The 7055-nt window shown below is 34.0% G+C and overlaps 1 non-coding gene across 1 annotated transcript; it reads left to right on the top strand.

Annotated features, from left to right (window-relative positions):
- Nucleotides 1–1546: 1546 nt before the first annotated feature.
- On the top strand, nt 1547–1619 carry Trnav-aac. Its single transcript has one exon. It is a non-coding gene; the product is annotated as a tRNA-Val (tRNA).
- Nucleotides 1620–7055: the final 5436 nt, after the last annotated feature.

The following is a 7055-nucleotide window of genomic DNA, read 5'->3' on the forward strand; positions in this document are numbered from 1 at the left end:
ATTTCCCATAAGAACTCCTCGATTTTCATCTATTTCCATAAGCGCCCCCTCAATTTCCACTCTGTTTTCATAAGCGCCCCGTTCAAATAAGCGCCCCGTTTGAATAAGCGCCCCTCAGAAAGTGCAAAAAATAATTTAAGCGCCCAGGCGCTTATTCGCGCGAGTACGGTATGCTACCTTGAAAAGAAGCATGGGCTTCTTTTTGAGATGGGCTTCTTTTCGAGGCTAATTTTGCAAACTAAAAAAAGAGGGGGGGGGGGCTTCAATTCGAGATGGCCGTCACTGTCTCGAGATTAAGCCCACTGGGCTTCAATTCGAGGTTTTACGACATATAAGGACAGAAAGGCATTTCAATATTTAATATATTGGCTGCTGAAGATTGTAAAACCGAATGAACTGTGTTCTGGGAAATTTTGGAAAGGGTCAATATAGATTCAACTGGTGATATGATCAATCATATTGACAGTGTGTCAATAATGAGTACCACCAGTCAGCAGATGAAAACGTTCGATTATGCAATTAGCATAAAAAAGATCTCAACCACAACTCCATCATCCCCATTCTGTTCTCCCTGCCCTCATATTTTTCTAAATAGCCCTAGACATTTTGTAATACCTGTAAATCTTTTCTCTGTAATCTCTGAATTTATTTGTTTTGATTCCCTTTTGAAATTGTAGGCCTATATATGCAATTTGTGAATCCATACTATCTTTACTGTGATATAATTATTGGAAACAAAAGAAATAAAGAATAATTACAATTCTTTTCAAGACTGGCAGCTCTCTCTGTCTCTGACTATTGTATTTGACGCGTTTGTCTGAAATTCTTATTCTTTATAATGGCCGAATAAAGAAATTAAATTTCACTATTTTTGAGTAAGCTGGCATGGTAGGACTACCGACGGTGCGAACAGTCACTCAATAATTTAATTAAATTTCGTTTATTGGTATAACAAAACACTCAGAAGGCAACATAGACATGTTGAAAATTATTTAATATAAACAGAAGAAAAACACAAGACATTAAAAGAAATAATTTTAATTTATTAAGAATTTAGAATTATTGCCTATCTATTACCAGAAGATAAAATGAACGTTACTCCGAATAAAGAGAGGGAGGCCATAATTCAACGTTTCGACCTTTATTGGGTCATCTCAGGAATGAGAAAATTTAGACCATGGAGAAAATAAAATAGATTATTTATTAGATTATATTTTATTTTCTCCATGCTTAGACAGTGATTACAAAAAATGCTACAATATTTGAATGAGGGGATTAAAAGCTACTACAATAACAATGGTGATTAAGCATAATGGTGATTATGAGAGAGGCAATTAAGTTGGGTTAGATTACATTAGATAAACAATTTCAACTCTTTTGATGCTTTGAGACCACCAGAAGAAATATATAAATTGAACCAAAGCAATAATCCAGTCTGTATAATCTGTCTTATCCTATGTTGTCGCTCCACTCGTATGCTAGAGGGCGACAGGCATGTTCTGGCTTCCATCAACATTGTTATTAAATACCAGTTCGCTAACAAGCAGATTCCGTGGTGTAGCGGTTATCACATCTGCCTAACACGCAGAAGGTCCCCGGTTCGAGCCCGGGCGGAATCAAAGTTTTTTATTTTCTTACGTAACGATGAGAAATTCTTTACAGATGAAAAAAAAAATTAACATTCATATTATTCTTTCTTTTTTACTTTCAAATTCACGAAAAATTGTATTGCTTGGACAGTCTGTAGTGTCTCTATTGAGACCACCCCAAAATTCAGATACACAGAGTGGTCTCGAATTAGAGAGTGGACTGTAGTAAAATAGGCATAATTTGAAAGATTTTAAATATTAAAATTTTCAGATGATTCAATAAAATTTACTTTAAAATTAAAATTAAAATAGGCCTACAAGTAGAATAAGCGTCATCTCAAACAATTAACAAGGTCACCCCCATACAACACCCGCCTTCATCAAAGTATTATTCGGAAAAAAACCCTTATTCCATTCTGATATAAAACGAGATCATCATGATATGAAAAATTAATTGCGCATGGTCTGTCTATCGCCCTCTTGAGTACAGTATACATACTATATAATTTTATAATTCATAGTTTCCGAGCACGATTAAACCGATTCGGTGTTATTGAACCTCTCCATAAATACATTAATTGTTTTAATATTGACTGACGATGTTTGGAATAGAATAGAAACATTGAAAGAAAACTGTTGTTAAAGATTGTTCAGCAATATCGTAATATCATAGACGGGGTTCCTGTTCAAATCGAAAATGGACCCGTTTTATAATACAGGTCTCCCTCTAATTCAGACAACTCTATATATAGCGGGAGGCAGCAGGTTCGAATAATCCTGTACGAAACCATTTTTTCGTACAACGGATATAAAGGAACTTTTCGTTGATGGGCTATGCTTGATACGATATTACATCATGTTCCTATTTCGAGCACTGTTATTATTTATCCACAGGTATTGTTTATATTGAGTTTACAGTGATACGCATTTTAAACAGCAAATGAGAGGAACTGCAAGTGCAAAAAATATTATTGTATTCTATGTAGCTGCATACCCATAGGACCTTAAAAAAAGATAGTAGAAAAAAAATTATCAAATGTATCAGTATTAACTGGTACATTTACAGTATCTGGGAAGGAGGTGTTGTTGTCAAAAAGTGCAACAGTGCGTCAGTTCTCATCTCCATTCATACATTTGATCTGGGGAGCCAAAGAAATGTCTCTTGAGGTGTCCTATCATTTTATGAATATATTAGAAAATAGGTTTATGGATTTATGTGCCGACTTTATTTATCAGAAAATCTGATGAAGTCCACTGTTAATCACGGTATCTTATTGAAAATTCAAAGATGCTATTAAAATGGAATTTATTATATTAAGACGATTTTGAAACCATTTGAAGAGCAATGCCTATTTTTTCGTTGCATCTGCGAGTTTAGCCTGAGACAAATGCCTCGGTGTACTCGAATTGTGTATTGTACAGTGTGTATTTTTTCTATTTCACTCTCATATGCTTCATATTCCTTTGTTACGGACATTGTCTGAAATAAAAAGAAATTTAATTGAATTTGCTCACCTTTGATCGTAAACGATATAATATAAGTTTTATTCATTCATTCATTAAAACATATAACTTACACAGAACGAGATGTACAGTGCTTTAAAATACAATAAGGTCTTGCAACTATAAAATACAATACAATAACAAACACGCAAACTATAGTAATAATCGAAGAACGAAAACATTAATTAGATATATTTTAAATAATTGTAAATAATGATAATTTTAATAAAGTGCTGTTTAGAGAAATGTTTCTTATAATTCATTTTGAAATTACTAAATGAAGGGAATTCTTTTCGACGGAGAGGTGCGTTTGCGAGCGAAGCAAGCCTTAGTCAAGCGGCCGTCAGTCTAGGGGCAACCCTAGTGGGAAATCCCCCCACTTCTATTCATGATCCCAATGGTGATTTACTATTTGTATTGTATTGTATTCTATTATTATTTCCCCATCATTGACTGAATAAATGTCATTTGAATTGAATTGAAGCTCCGACAAGTACGTCCGCACCCTCAGCACACCCCTGCCCAGTGATGGCGCCAGGACCTGCCCGACGGAGGGGCTAAAAGCCCCGACGGGGGGGGGGGGCTAGTGAAGCGAATCGAGTCTCACTTGGCTGGGGGCCAGGGGCCGCGTAGTACCCAGTGGGGCCACGGATATTTGACGAATTATGGCGAATTTTTATTTATTTGGTGTGGCAAAGCCACCTTTATTAGCCACAAATGCATAAAACCAAATTACAAAAATTAACAGAAAAGAGAATAACTTAAGAAATATTATAATTCAATACACAACATTGATTGATTTAAGATTATGAGTCAATTGCGTTTTTCAGAGAACTCCATTTAAAAAAAATATATATCTTCTTTGCAGTTAACCAGGGCAATATATTTCTCCATTTCATATTATTTTTTTTTATTTCAAGTTTTAAAGCATAGACACAAGGCATGGCATCTTGCATAGATACAAGGCATTTTGCTCCGATATATGTGTAAACGGCAAAGGGTTAGGACAGTGTAGATTGCCTTCATTTGAATGTTCCTAATTCCTCCTGTATTAAAGTTAAATTACAGGTATTTTTAAGCCATGTTAATTGTTATTTATTTGAATGATAGGCATCCAGTTACTATAATATGACTTCATGTAGGCTATGTTTTCTAATATGAGCTTTTCAAATCCTCATTCTTGAAAGTGAAATTCTACATTTTGGAAAATTTGCATGAAATCTGTTAACCACGCTGTCAAGGTCGAGGTTGCTTCACCTATCACGATGTATTCCAAGCATCATGCTTTCGTATTATTTCAGATCTTTCACCAATGCTTTCGTATTTTAGAATTGCTTCTGTATGTTAGCATCATGTTTTACTTTTCGTATCTTAGCAGCTGCTTTCGTAGGCATACTTTACGTAACTTAGCATCAACACTTTCGTACCCAGCATCATTGTTGTTCTGGACCATATTGGCATTTGTAACATACAGAAAGCGGACTACAGTACATTTTTATGACACCTATACCTCCAACTATAGATGGCGCTACATGGCTTAAAATCCACATTGATTTTCCCGACGTTCAACATGGATTAAATTCTAGACACTATGGCTGTTTTTCTGTTTAATTGTTCATGATTTACTTTCCAGACAGAATTTAAAAACAAGCTTTAGCTCGCCGCCAATCGGGATACAGAAAATTCTATCCAGAAATCTATCGATTTACACCGATAACGAATTTTGATATGCGATTTTCATAAATGACAACCCCAAGTCACGTGAGAAATTATAATGCATCAATATATTTGTCCTATAGACAGTAATATGAATAAACAAACTAATGATGACCAGATATTTTCAAGCCCCATAGAATGATTATACAGCCTATGTAGGTCTATATATATACTTTGGATATTCGCTAAAAACTTTAAACTTGTTTTTATGTTTGCAGTGTGGATTTCGTCATAGGCCGATCCTCATCTTCTTCATCGTCCATTATTATAAATACACGCCTCCCTCCAATTGCAGACCACTTTTGGGACGTAACCGGGGTTTTTGTGGTCTTTAGCAACTTTGGTCTCTAATTAGAATAATAAAAATGAAAGACATTCGTTAATTCGAGATCACAGAAAAGTGGTCATTAATTGGAGGGGTATTTAATTGGAGGGGTCTTACATTAGAGGGAGACCTGTATAAATTATTTCAGTGATGACAGCATTATAGACAATAAATGTATTATCGTTTAATCAGAAGCCGTGAATTTAAAGGTGTTTGTTTTATTATTCTTTATCCTGGGGTGCTCAGGAGTAATCCTTGGTCCTCCGCAATTATAAAAACCAATTAAAGATACTGTACATAAAAATAAAATACTATTAAAGTAAATGTAAATATTGGCTAATTCCTCGTGAACACTGGATCAATCAAATTACTTTCAAACAATTTGTTCATGTTCCATGAATTTAACTGTAATAAAAGTCTACCTTATTTACGACCGGAGAATAAACTTTATCGTTTACGTATGCCCCGGCGAAAATATTTCATACTTATGGCCACAATGAAACTTGGTGTTAAAGCTTGGTGATTGACTCGACAAGACAAGACATACACACCATTGATTTAAAGCCTTAGAAATAGCTCTAGACAGAACCAGAGGGGTTTATACGAATCGAATATACAGTATTTTTTTCTTGATTGACAATATTTAAAATTCACCCTGAAAGAAAGATGACTGCAAGTACGGTGTTTAGTGTACTGATATGTTATACAGTAGGCCCCTACACTTTTTTTTTTAAATACTGTATAATACTGTAACACAGGCTGAAATTGCCAAACAATTAAGAACAAAATACGAAATTGAGGCTGAGGTAAAATGTCAAATGAGGTTTGTATATAAAATAGAAAAAAACCCACCATATCTTATCCGTACCTTATTTGCACAGGTGTGATTTATGTAATAGGCCTCCATAAATCAACATAGTACAGTAATATACTGCTGTACAATAATAATTTTCCACGTTTGTAAAGTGTGTAAAACTAAGAACAAAATAAGAACATTTGAGCATGAATTTGCAAAACAATAACAACACTGAGCCTAAGGAAAATTTTACTCGTTCTTATATAATAAAAAGTGTATTAAAAACAGGATTGCCCAATAGCTTTAGATTTATTCCTCGTCTATTTATTGAAAAGAATATAGTAGTCGGGAAGTTTAACTTGGTCAATGATTTATTTTTGAATTGAAAAAGCTAGGGAATTGTTTTCATGTCTGTCTTGATGTTAAACATTTCCACCCCACCCACTCCTTATTTACATGGGATGACAATTTTAAGTGCTTTTTTTAATAGCGTAAACAGTATAATAGTTTAGTGTAAATATAGTATAGAATAGTTATCAATTTCTTTACATTTTTTTTCTGGATGCACCAATAGGTATTGTCTGATGTGTGCCACTGATGCAAAAGTGAATTAAATAAATATTGTATATTGTTAAGTCGAATGAAATGTACGGTATGTATTATAGTATTACTAATTTTACCACTATAGGAAACCAGCAGTGTTAAGGAAAAGGCTGGAATTGACCACTCATCATATCACCTACTAGCAGCACATGGCTTTCGAATCTTTACAATGACGTCAGCATAATCCCATTAGATCGCTGTCTTCTTAATCACTAATTTCCGGTATGTTAATCATTATAAATACAGATGTCGTTTCTATTGCGAAATTGCATGCAACAAAAATGTTAATTAATATTCATGACTTTGTAGGTCTATAACAACATAACAATCTGTAATACACTGAATATGTTAGTATTCAAGTACAGCAGTCCTCGTATCAACCACAGACCATATACAAACAAAGCCGTTTTTCTATGAAGTCGTGAAATAATCTCTGTAGAATTTATGTTTGAGTTTTCAAAAAATTTATATATGTATGCATATATAACACATTCATATATATAAATATATGTTTAAAAGTAGA

The sequence above is a fragment of the Anneissia japonica genome, unplaced genomic scaffold (assembly GCF_011630105.1).
Source record: "Anneissia japonica isolate Jap-2015-1 unplaced genomic scaffold, ASM1163010v1 scaffold724_len3256291_cov202, whole genome shotgun sequence".
In the NCBI taxonomy this organism is placed as follows: domain Eukaryota; kingdom Metazoa; phylum Echinodermata; class Crinoidea; order Comatulida; family Comatulidae; genus Anneissia; species Anneissia japonica.